The sequence below is a fragment of the Erinaceus europaeus genome, chromosome 17 (assembly GCF_950295315.1).
Source record: "Erinaceus europaeus chromosome 17, mEriEur2.1, whole genome shotgun sequence".
Classification (NCBI taxonomy): Eukaryota; Metazoa; Chordata; class Mammalia; order Eulipotyphla; family Erinaceidae; genus Erinaceus; species Erinaceus europaeus.
The window spans coordinates 25866306-25879592 of record NC_080178.1 but is presented as its reverse complement, the minus strand read 5'-3'; the positions used below and the strand labels follow the sequence as shown (position 1 = coordinate 25879592).

Here is a 13287-nt window from a genome sequence, read left to right as displayed (position 1 = left end):
AAGGGTGAAAAAGAGTGCTACTAAAAAAACAAAAAATCCTCCGGAGGTTTACTTTGGCGATTTATAAACAGTAAGGGATTGGGGCTCCGTGCGCGCCCCGGGGAGCGCGCGGACTGGCAGGTGGGGCCCCGACTGGAATGAATGAGTCCGGCCGGGGCGGTCGGGGCGGGGCGAGGAGCAGCGCGCGCCGCCTTGAATGTCAACTTTGCAGACTAGGTGCTCCCCACACTCCGACTACTTAGCTCCTTGTCCCTGGGTGGCAGGATCTTAAGGAAGAGTGGAATCAATTCGGGTGCTTCCCGTGTAGAGGCGGGAAAGTAAGTGATTTGGGGTGGAGACAGTAATCGCCAGACTCCTGGGGGTAAGCATTGGCTGCCTTTGGCCTTGAAGTTGTCTCTTGCCTGCAGAGACTGCTCTTGGATGGAGAATGCACCCGGTGATAAACCCGGATAACTGCGCTTAGCAAGAGAAAGAAGAGGCTGCAAGGGACAAAAGAATTCCTTGAATCCTGACATCTCAAAGGATGGGTGCTGAGCTAGATCCCCGGACCAGAGTCTCCTGGGAAACTTTTCCTTCTTGTAGAACCTGAGTGGGAATTAGAGGTGCAGTTGGGGGAACTAGCCCTTTGGTTAATTCACAGACTTGCACGAGATCCATGTTATGTGGACGGCATATGCCCACTGCCCCATTAGCATGGATGGAGAGTACTTGGTACCGGCAGTTTCTAGAATATCTAATTCATTTTGCAAGCGTTTTTTTTTTTTTTTTGGAGGGGGCGTGAGGGTTGGCAGGTAGGGAGACAGGTCTCTAGAAGTGAAGAACTGGTTTGAGAGTTAAATCTGTAAACCTCAGCTTCTGGCAAAAGAGGGGGGGGGAAGAGTCTAACACTGTCTCTGAGAGTCCAGAAGGATCTCGCTCTTGCTGTCCCCTGAAGACCTTTCTAAGAGATTCCTGGCATCTTGTGGTAGCTTGAGATTTCTTTTCATCCTACAAGTTGAGCACTTTCTTGAATTTCATTATTATTTCTCTAAAAATAGATGCTTCAGAAAGGCACTTGTGTATAGGGAGGGTGGTACACTGTGCTCAAACAGATCTCTAGAATTAAATTCTAAGAGCCTAGGGTGTCTTCCTTGTCTAAATAGTTCTTCATATTAGAAGAGATCTTTAAAAATATTCCAGCAGCTGCCTGTGGGGACCTTCTAGACTTATCTTTTATTGTAAAGGCTAGGTTGGAAGACATCTGGGAAAGAGATGGATAGATGGAAGGTGGCTGTTTTTCAGACCCTGCATCCTACTCACTCCTTTGTTGTGATAGCCAGTTAGCAAAGGGAGAGATTAGGACAACAAAGATCCCTCAGCCAGTGTGTTTATCTCACCTTTATTAAGAGTGTGAGCTGCTGAATGATTTGACGTTCAGTATAGAATAGAAAAAAATTACAGTTTTTTTTAACAACTCATACGTATTTAATGCCAAATTTTGCACTGTTTATAGTCAAGGAAAAAAATGACCCAAGAAATTTGTATTTAGGAAATGAAAGAATTGAAAAAATAGAGAGTTGAGTAGCAGAATGGAAAGACCAGTGAACCATTCTCATTTAAAGTAGTAGCTGGTGAACAGGTGACATTCTCAGAAGTTCTGATCTTTCATTTCTTCTCCTTTTCTTCCAGGAGTGTCGAGATGTCATTGAGTAGACCTCATATGCTTGGTTCTCTGGGGGAGATACAAAAACAAGTGGTATGGGAGCTGGCTTTTAGAAGGCTGGCTCCATTGGAGAACTTTGACTAGTAAATTCTTCATCTGGTTTTGTGAGATCCTCTGGCCCTCTGGGCATCTTTGGTTAAAAAGCCTTAGCTAGGGAGATTCACACACACACACACACACACACACACACACACCCAGACTGACTTTGTTATACTTTCTGACAATGCCAAACTTGTTTCCTTGAAATGTGCATTGCTGAGGGGCAAAAGACAAAAAATAGCAATATAGTCATGTTGTTTCATAATATTTTCAGTTCAGCTCTGATTCTGAAAGTTTGGGGAACGAGGTAGTGTAGTAGATTGTCTCTTCTGATGGCCACTTACTTGGTGATATGATTATAGTCAACAGTTTATGTGAATTGCCAATTTTTAAAGAATTATTAAAAGTAATACTGGTATCATATGCTTACTTAACACTTCCAAAGCTTATTATCGTACGTCATCACATTTCATTCTTCCAGTAGCTGTAAAGCTGATGGTCTAATGAAAATGGACTTTGAGAATAAAATAATCAAATTTAATGTTGGTTTCCAGGAAGATTTTAGGACTCTATATAATTTATTCTCAGTTATTATTGAAATACATCTATTGCAGGATCTTACTGGCTTTTCTTAACCTTTGTCATATTTATCCAGCAGATTGTCTTTCAGAATATTCTTATCCTCAATCTGTACATTTGGCCTTGGACTTTGCAACCCTGGCTCAAACACAGGCTGGTTATTTGAGACTTCTGATTATTTGGAATTTGGATGATTAACATCTGGTTTCTAATAAAAGTTAACTGGAGTCTTTGGTATTTTCCAGGTTTTAAAAGGCATTTTCTAGACAAACAAAGTCTAGTTTGATAGCTGATTTCTTTTTTTTTTTTTTTTTCACCCTGAGACTCCCAGCCTGGTTAGAATTAGTTTTAGGACTTTGGGACAAATTGGGAAGAGCTGTAAGGAGCTGGTGTTAGACAGGCTAGTGTCTGGGGGGCTGGGTGGTGGCATACCTGGTTTAGTGTACATGTTACAATGTGCAAAGATCCGGGCTCCAGTCCCCCTACCCCCCCCATAGGGGGAAAGCTTTGCAGATAGTGAAGCAGCGTTTGCAGGTGTCTCTCTATCTCTCTCCCTATCATCCCCTTCCCTCTCAATCTCTGGCTGTCTCTAAATAAATAAACATAGCTTAAAAGACAGGCCAGTATCTGTATTGACTGGGCCATAGTGTGGAGTGCTGAATGCCTAGAGGTGTGGGTGTTGCTGACACAACTGATTACATACATTGCCATGCTCAAGAATCCAGGGTTCTTGCCACTGGTCCCCACCTGCAGAGGAGGAAGCTTCAGGAGCAGTTCTGCAGTTCTGCAGGTGTCTCTGTTTCTCTCTCTCTCTCTACCTCCCCCCTCCACTCTTAGTTTCTCTCTGTCTTATGTAATAACAAAGAGGGAGAGAGAGAGAGAGAGAGAGAGAGAGCTTGGAGGAGTGAATTTGTCATGTAGGCACTAAACCCCAGCAAAAACCCTCGTGACAATATAGGGAAAAAAATATTCCTGGGGGCTGGAGATGGTTAGGTTACCATGTGTGACATGAGGCTGAAGAGACTGGTCTTCTGATTAGCTCCCAGGAGTACAAGGGGTCAGGGTGAAGGCCAACCAAGAGGGTTTGGATTTCAGTCTGGCTTAGAGAGCAAGTGGGACAAAAAACTGCTGACAGCAGAAAAGCCCTGGCAAGGGAAGCCTCTGGATTTATTATTTCAGGCAAACAAAAGCAAAACATAATGATCGCCAGCTCCCTCCTCTCCCCCTAGGGAGTAAGGTGGATGCTGGTTGGAGGAAGAACCCATGGAGTGGATTTATTGGGGTTAGAGTGAGTGGAGGGCATGGGGGGGGGGGGGTTGGCCTCCAGAGACTCTGCATATTGCATGCCTTAGGCTTCCTGAAGTGCTCATTTCTCTTTTTCAGGAGAATTAAAAATCAGCCTCCTTGAGTGAAATTATGAGAAAAGCCATTTCATGCTTACTAAGACAGCCTCTTGTGAGTGACTGAAAACTGAATGTATTTTTATGGAGCTGGGTCCTTACACACGTGTAATTTCACTGCTCTGGTTTTCTTTTCCACTCAGACAGTGAGATCAAGACAGAGAGAAGAGACACCACAACACCATCTCTTCCTCAGGTACCATAGCACCTCCCATGTGGTTCGGGGGCTTGAACCTGTGCCCTTGGAGTGTGCACAAACAGGCACGTGCCCTACTCTGGCCCTGTGATCTGTTTTTCCAGCACTGAAAGCTTAATTATTTTCTTTATTCTATTATTTTAATGAGAAGATATCAGTGAGAAAAAAGAAAGAAAGGAAGGAAGGAAGGAAGGAAGGGAGGAAGGAAGGAAGGAGGGATGGAGGGATGGAGGGACGGAGGGACGGACCAGAGCCCTGCTCATCTCTGGGTTAAATCTGGTAACTAGAGCCTCAGGAAAGAAAGCGTTTTGCATAGCCATTATGCTATCTCCAAAATTTCTGGGGTCAGGGAGAGAGCTCAACCTCAGAGCACAGGACTTGTATGTCTGAGACCCCAGAAGCCCCAGGTTCAATCTGTACAACCATATGCCAAAGCTGAGTGGTGCTTCTGTTTTTTTTTCGTCTCCAGGGTTATTGCTGGGTCTTGGTGCTTGCACTAAAAATCCACTGCTCCTGGATGTCATTTTTTTCCCATTTTGTTGCCCTTGTTGCTGCGCTTGTTGTAGTTGTTATTGTTGTCATAGCTGTTGTTGTTGTTGGAAAGGATAAAGAGCAATTGAGAGAGGAGGGGAAAACAGAGCAGGGGAGAGAAAGATAAACACCTGCAGACCTGCTTCACGGCTTGCGAAGGGACCCACTGCAGGTGAGGAGCTGGGGGCTTGAACTGGGATCCTTACCCCGGCCCTTTTGCTTTGTGCCATGTGCACTTAACCCGCTGTACTACCGCCCAGCTCCCCTATTTCTGTCTCTCAATCTCTGTCTCTAATAAAAACAAATACTTATTTCAAAAAGAAAAGAAACAATTATTTATTTTTTCCCTGAAACAATTTCTGAGTGCAGATGAAACTTGCAGCATAAAATAGCCAGGATGGGAGAAACCAAGACAGTTCTGTCCATCTGTATCCAAGGCCACTTTTGTCCTTTTTGTGCATCATGATCAAACTGTCTCCTTTAGTTACTGCCTTCAGGGAATTTTCAGGCAAGGAAATGGATATGGCACTTCAGCTGCAGAAGCACGAAATACTTAATAGCCAAGTATATGATTTCTGGATTTCTGGGTTAGTATGCCATAAATCCTCCAGCCTAGGAGGGCAAAGCTTATTCATCATGTGAAGCTCAACACAGGTTGCTTCCAATCAAACCCCCAATCCCCACCCTCTACGACTTCATCATTCTCTGCCCAGATGTCAGGTTTTCCCTCTTTCAAAGGCACGGGAAATTATTTTCCCTACTGACTACCCTTCTCTTCTCCCCATGGGACTGCCTTGTCTCTCAGAATGAACTAAATCTATTCTTCATTTCAGTCACCTGCTGTGATTATTTTAAACAGCTAAGATGCTGATCATTTTGGAGACAAACTAGCAACAGTAGGCACAAGAATCATTCTCAAGATTAAAAGAAAAAGAAGAAGAATTTTGTTTGTATTAGGAAAACTGCTCCTCCAAGTCTGAAAAAAAAAAAATCTAGCAAATGCCACCCAGTGCTTTGCTGGCAGTCGCCTCTCCCCTGCTCTTGACAGCTTGTTGGGGAGTGAATGGGCTGGGTCATAGAAAGGGCTTTTGACTCCAGACTACAGCAAATCTCTTTATCATGGCATGAGCTTACTCTCTTCTCCCTCAGCCCACCCCTGGCCCTTAAAGGTGCCCAGCGCCAAGTCCTTGGAATGAATTAATTAAAGGAGTGTTTAAAAATATCTCCTTGCTCCAGCTCCATGTGCTCCGTCATTGATTGGAGGCAGATGGGCCACATATTTGTCTGGAAAAGAAAAGGACTCACATCTCACATCTCGTTATAAATCTGTCTGCTTGGCTTTGAACGATGGTCCAAAAGACAATGGGCCAGCCATACAAAAGAGGGATGAAGGAGCCAGCTCCTAAAACTTTTAATGAAACGAAATCTCATTTTTTTAAAGACTTTTTCATTTAAAAAAAAATGCTGATATTTATTTCTGCTTATCTTTAACTGACACATTTCTTGAGTTCCTCACTTAGATATAGCTAGGACTTAGAGGTGGGATGAGACCAGCTGTCTGTTGAAACACTGGCTGGTGTGCAGGGCCATCTCAGTAGTTGCCTGGAGCATAGTCTGAGTCAGGACTGCCGGTTGCAGATAGAAATATGGGGAGGGACTCCATTTTGTACTTGATTTGTGTTAATCCCACTGCCTCTAGGGTAGATGATGGCTCCTGGTAAAGACCCTGAAGGAATTGAAACCCCTCAGGCTCCAGGAGAGCTGTTATTCCAGCATTCCTACCTTGTATATTAGATGCTTTGTTTAAATTACCCAGAAAACTGTCTTCTGTTCCATTTGCTCTGGAGAGCCATCTGTCACTCCTGTTTTTTTTTTGTAATCTGGCATAAGATTTTCTTCTGGGCTGCTATCCCACCACAGAGGACCACAGAGCTGATGGCACAAGTGAGAAGGGGGTGTGAGACCTATCTCTCCCTAAGCTTTAACCCTTCCTATAGGACATGCATGGGGGTTACTGGTTGCTGGCATCTGTTTGTTTGACCTCATAAGGGATATTGAAACTATTTTAAATATTTGCTTACACTTAAAAATATTCCCTTGAAGCCAGAGAGATAGCTTCTGGGGGTAGTGCCCTTGCTTTGCTGTGTGTGTGAGACCCAGGTTCAAGCCCTGGCACTACATGGGAGGTGCCCTGGAAACTGAGGAAGTCAGCACTATGTTGTTTCTGCCTCTCTGTCTCTCTGTCTCTGTGTTTGACTGAGAAAGTTATCCAGAACCATAAAATCACATGTGTGAGGTCATAGTTACACACACACTTTTACCTAAAGATACTGATTCTAGTTTTTAATTTTTTTTTTTTTCCTCCAGGGTTATTACTGGGCTCGGTGCCTGCACCATGAATACACCGCTCCTGGAGGCCATTTTTTTTCCCTCCCCTGGAGGCCATTTTTTCCCCTTTTGTTGCTCTTGTTGTTGTAGCCTCGTTGTAGTTATTATTATTACCATTGTTGATGTTGTTCGTTGTTGGATAGGACAGAGAGAAATGGAGAGAGGAGGGGAAGACAGAGAGGGGGAGAGAAAGACAGACACCTGCAGACCTGCTTCACTGCCTGTGAAGCGACTCCCCTGCAGGCGGGGAGCCGGGGGCTCGAACCGGGATCCTTATGCCGGTCTGCGCTTTGCACCACGTGCGCTTAACCCACTGCGCCACCGCCCGACCCCCAGTTTTTAAATTTTTTTTCAAGTACTGGTTAAAGCTAATGCCAAAGGACCTGTCCGTTGGCCTTGATAACACTGAGTGATTACAGTTTGTCTTTTATTAAGCAGTTTTCACATATTAATTATTTAATCCTGACAAAATCTAATACACAGGGAGAGTTACTATCTCTTATTTTACCAACAAGGAAACTGAGGCACAGAAAAATTAAGTAACTTGCCCAAGACATCAAAGCTAGTATGTGACAAAGGCAAACTTTAAACCCAGGCTACCGGACTCTGGGACCCCTGACCATAACTACTAGACAACTGCACTGTCCCTTCCTTAGGGCCTGGTAAGGGGGTGATGAGAAGTTGTCCTCTGAGACAGGGCATTTGCCTTTCAGGTTGGGCATAGTCTTTTCTGAGACAACTCCTTATCTGCTCGACCTGACCTTTCTCAAGTGCCATTAAGGGAGTGAGAGTGTAGGCTCCTCCCTCTTGGGAGGTTATGGGTTGGAGGAATCCTTCAAAATCCCGTTTTTCCTGTGTCATGAAAGGTAATTTCAATTTACCTTTTCTTTTTAAACTCTTAAAAAAGTAATCTCTTGTTATTTTCTTTAACTTTGTTCTGGGTTGTTCTTACCAAAGAATTCTTTTTCAAGAATTGGTGTTACTTGTCAGGACACCGATAGCATTGCCTTTTCTAGGGTACAATGGTTTGAAATAGCTCTGGGTGGGTCATTAGAGGGACAGAGTAAGGGTCATGCAAAAGACTTACATACCTGAGGCTCCAGGGTCCCAACTCACCATAGCCAGAGCTGAGCAGTGCTCTGATTTCTCTCTCTCTCTCTCTGGACCACTGCTCAGTTCTGGCTTATGATAGTGGGGGGGATTGAACCTGGGACTTCAGAGCCTCTGGAATGAGGGTCTCTGCATAACCATTATGTTATCTCCCCTGTCCTCTGTATCTCTCTATTAGAAATGAAAGAAATAAATTTGAAACAGCTCAGGGCATGACCACTTGGGTCCATTCTGGGAGCTGTTGAGCCTTAGACCTGTACTTCACAGTGTGAATGTAGCTGAAAATTTAGCAGGGTCTGGAACTTAGAGCTTTTGTGATCTTCAGGTGTAGCTGTGTAGGACTGTGACTTAACTTACCCATTTTGCTAAAACAGCTACTAACCCTGCTCCTCTAGGTTTGGGACATCTTCCTTCTTTCCTTCCTTCCTCCCTCTATTTCCTTTTCTCCCTGTATTTCTCTCCTTTCTTTCTTTCTCCTTTCTTTCAGCAACAATGTAAATAGTGATGAGTTAGAGATATCTTTTGAGTTGAGGAAAATAACAAGATGTCTTTCAGAAATTCATTTTTTTTGATGCAGTTTCAGTTACATTGTTTGCTATAACCCAATAGGTGGCAGTAAATGTACAGAATGGTGGTTTGACTCCCTTTGAAAGCTTCTGTGTCCTTAGGGAGTCTCAGTTCCCATAACATTCCATTCTCTCCCAATTACCAAAAGTGTCTCCACCAATTGGTGTTTGTGAGATATTTGGCATACATCAACTGTGTTTATAGATATCCCCATCAACAAATACAGAGCAGTTCATGTCGCCTTACACTTCTTCTTCTTCTAGCGTTTGCCCTTCTTCCATAGCCAGTCAACAGTGTCAGGCTGAGCCTGATGTAAAGTTTCGAGACCTCCTTTGAATCTGGAGAGGTGGCAGTCGTTGACTATGTGGGTCATAGTCTGTCTATAACTGATTGGAGAGGTTTAGTGACATGGTCAAAGTCATAGAGCTAAGAAAGAGAGTGCATGGGACCCTTGCTCTCATGGTAAAATCCTCTCTTCCTCTCTCACTGCCTTTCCACCATGCTTTGTATTTCCGAAGGTGTGACCTGACCTTCTTCTTCTTCTAGCGTTTGCCCTTCTTCCGTAGCCAGTCAACAGCATCAGGTTGAGCCTGATGTAAAGTTTCGAGACCTCCTTTGAATCTGGAGAGGTGGCATTCGTTGACTATGTGGGTCATAGTCGCCTTACACTGTGTCTGTGTGAATATACACATGTTGCTTCATTAAAGTTGTTGAGAAATTCTGTGGAAATTATACTTATTGTTACAGGTAAGAACTGAAGTTTTGAGAAATCTTTTTTTTTTTAATGCTGATATAAGGTATCTTGATTTTTGTCATGTGGCTGCTGCGTTTCTCATTGTCCATAGTTTCCAACTTACTCACATTTCTTCAATATTTCCTGAGCCATCCTTTAGTTTTGTTTTTCTCCCAGTGCTTGCCTCCAGTCATTCTATTTTTTTTTTTCCTCCAGGGTTATTGCTGAGGGTAAGTGCCTGCACTATGAAACCACTGCTCCTGGCGGCCATCTTTTTCCCCATTGTTGTTGTTGTTGTTGAATAGAGCAGAGAGAAATTGAGAGGAGGAGGAAGACTGAGAAGGAGAGAGAAAGATAGATACTTGCAGATCTGCTCCACCGCTTGTGAAGCGACCCCCCCCCCCCGCAGGTGGAAAGCCAGGGACTTGAACCAGGATCTTTGCACTTTGTACTAGGTGCGCTCAATCCAGTGTACTATTGCCTGACCCCCACCCCCAGTCATTCTGTTCTAAGTTAGTAAGATAACTGAGTATCCCTGCAAAAAGAAATTAATAAAGAGCTTAAGAGGCAAAGCACGAGAGAGATAGCAGTGATTATAGGAAGAATATCATTTTTTCTTTTTTTCACTTCTTGCCCCCTCTAAGGGCTATTTTTTCTTTTTTATTATTATTATTTTTTAATTTATTTTTTTAAAAAGGAGACATTAACAAAACCATAGGATAAGAGGGATACCACTCCACACAATTCCCACCAGATCTCCGTATCCCATCCCCTCCCCGGATAGCTTTCCTATTCTTTATCCCTCTGGGAGTATAGACCTAAGGTCATTGTGGGATGCAGAAGGTGGAAGGTCTGGCTTCTGTAATTGCTTCCCCACTGAACATGGGCTTTGACTGGTCGATCCATACTCACAGCCAGCCTCTCACTTTCCCTAGTAGGTTGGGGCTCTTGAGAAGCTGAGCTCCAGGATCCATCGGTGGCGTTGTCTGTCCAGGGAAGTCTGGTCAGCATCATGCTGGCATCTGGAACCTGGTGCCTGAAATGAGAGTTAACATACAAAGCCAAACAAGTTATTGAACAATTATGGATCTAAAGGCTGGAATAGTGCAGATGAAGTATTGGGGGTACTCACTGCAGACTATTGTGTACTTTTGCTTTCAGGTATATATTTTGCCCTAGTTTATGGATATGTATGAACATATGCTCTTTCTTACAGGACCTAGTCTATATCTAGGTTTTGGGACTTTGTTAGTAAGTGAACCACCTGGAATGGAATTAGAGAATCCTATGAAAGGAAACGTCTCACCCGAGTAATGAAGCTGAAGGGTTGTCATTCCACACCTGAAGTCTGGACACAGTCTGAAGTGAAGCATGCTGAGGTGGTATTCCTTGCATTGATTAGGTTGGGATTGGTGGATGCAATATTACTTGGTATGAATTGAGAGAAGCATGCAGGAAAGTGCACCCCCCTCTAAGGTTCCAAGACTGGGGGAAATGTAGGCTCTATAGTGGAAATGTGAGGTTCCTGCTGTCTTAGGGTTCAAGAAGACAGTAGTTAGTTATTGTTATAATCACATTATTTGGTAATTGGGTTAACTTTGAAAAATCCTTTTGTTAGGATTTGTCGTATAATACCCAACATCACCATAATTTATGTCCATTGACGTTATTTGTATATAGCTGTGCCACCGGTTGCTTCTGTTCTCCCTGGTCTAGGCTTTTGAGAGAATCAATATATCAAAGACTCAGCTTATGTATTAAAATGACTCAGTCTGTGCTTTAAAAAGTTTGAGACATACACTCAATTTTTCCCCTCTCATATTAATTAACTAGTGATTTATATGACTAGAAATTAATAGGAGTGTACATAAACATCATTCCCACCACCAAAAGACTGTGTCCCATCCCACCCACCTATCCCACCCCCTACCATCCCAGAAAGCCAAATATCCACCCTCACCCTTACCCCAGGGTTTTTACTTTGGTGTCCTACTCCAGATTTAGTAAAATCCTGCTTTTAGTTTCCCTTTCTGTAGGAAGAACATAATTTATCTTGGAATGGATAAAGGGGAAGTGCCACCATAAAAAGTGGAAATACATTTAGATATCTGAGAATGATAGACCCCAGTCTTCTTCTTCTAGCGTTTGCCCTTCTTCCGTAGCCAGTCAACAGCGTCAGGTTGAGCCTGATGTCTGCTTGTTGCCGGCTTTGAAAGTGACTGGGATCCATGTGGATTCAGTCGGCTAGGAAAGATCATCAGTTTCCCCAATAAATGGGTACTCACGGGATGCACCACGAGAGAGCCTGATGTCTGCTTGTTGCCGGCTTTGAAAGTGACTGGGATCCATGTGGATTCAGTAGGCTAGGAAAGATCATCAGTTTCCCCAATAAATGGGTACTCACGGGATGCACCACGAGAAGGTTGATCCAATGCATCCCATAGACCCCAGTGTAGACACTCAGCTAGAGAATTTCAAATAGAACGGCAGTAGCAGTACACCAACGGAGATGAGGCCAAAAAAAAAAAAAAAAAAACACACACAACCAGAATAGATAGAAATCATTCTTTTTCTGTTAGATATCAGGCAGAACCAACTGCTTCAGACTAAACTATATGTTTGTTTTTATCTCAGTCTTGACTTAAAAGCACAGTTGTGGTCTGATAACCAGCTTTGTTGGGAAGGTGGATGACAATCAGCAGGAACAAAGCACAATTAGATAAAGTTGTCTTGGGGTTGAGCAAGATGGATATTATCTGACAACATTCACTCCAGACACTCTAAAGGGACTGGTGGTTCCCAGGAGATTGGTTTCTTGATTGCTTTTTATATTTAGATGACTCGCACGGTTCAGAAAAAGCATCACAAATAAATATTGGACTGATTTCTAAGGATAGAAGGGTGAGTAATGGAATTCTAGACTGAATCTGTTCTCCTGGTGCTTTCCTGAGATTTAGAGTCATTAATCAGTAGACATTAGTAAAATCATTATAGAATCAAAACGCTGAAGGGATCATTGATTTTTGTTTCTTAATTATGATTAATCGCTACCATTTCAAATGAAGGAATGATCGCTTGTAAATTTGAGAACAATCAAATTTGAATTCTTGTCAAGAGGCTGATATGTTAAGGCTGAGACTTTGTTGCTTGTTCTTTTTGAAGGCCTTAAGTTAGCAGGCTTGAGGAGGCCAGGTGTTGGCTGCACATGGTTGAGTGCACATGTTACAGTGTGTAAGAACCTGGCTTCAACCCCCCCTCCCCCGCACATGCAGGAGGGAAGCTTCACAACTAAGTGAATTAGTGCTGCAGGTGTCTTTCTCTCTCCCATTCTATCTCCCCCTTCTCCCCCTTCTCTCTGTCTCTATCCAGTAAACGAATACACACAGTGTTTTAATTAAAAGGACAACAGTCTTGAGATTATTGCTGGTCCTGGGAAAACTGAGATGATGACGTGTATGTGTGAAATTTATTGAGGGGAGGTCCCTTCACAAGTCTCCACAGAAGAGACAAGCATGCAGTGGTGGCAGTGGGAGAAGCTGAAACAGTCATAGCAGAGATCTCAGTCCATCCCAACCCCGCAGGAATTTCTAGTTTAGGGAAAATCATTCAGAATAACCATGATTAAAAGGGAGGTCTTTTAAAAACTCTTTTTTCTGTTTAATATTATTTATTTATTATTGAATAGAGACAGAGAGAAATTGAGAGGAGAGGGGGAGAAATAGAGGGAAAGAGAGAGACACCTGCAGCCCTGCTTCACCACTTGTGAAGCTTTCCTCCTGCAGGTGGGGACCAGGAGCTTGAACCCGGTTCTTTGCACACTGTAATGTGTGCGCTTAACCAGATCTGCCACTGCTTGGCCCCATTTTTTTTTTCCTTCACTGCATCAGTCAGTCAGTGGATCCAGGCTGTGCTTCGGCCGTGGGCAAGATCCTGGCTGAGTAGAGTACTTTGGAGAGGGTTGTTGTCATTTATCAGTGATTCCAGCAGCTGGTAGAATGAATGTCTTCATCCTGAAGGTTGAAGGCTTGGGGAGCAGAGTAGC

General features: G+C 43.5%; 2 protein-coding genes across 7 annotated transcripts in view; both read left to right on the top strand.

Annotated features, from left to right (window-relative positions):
* LDLRAD3 (low density lipoprotein receptor class A domain containing 3) overlaps positions 1-13287 on the top strand; it is an 852030-nt gene that overhangs the window by 329182 nt on the left and 509561 nt on the right. The window lies entirely within an intron of this gene.
* Positions 1-13287, top strand: part of SLC1A2 (solute carrier family 1 member 2) — a 157017-nt gene that overhangs the window by 673 nt on the left and 143057 nt on the right. The gene's annotated exons all lie outside the window — the stretch shown is intronic.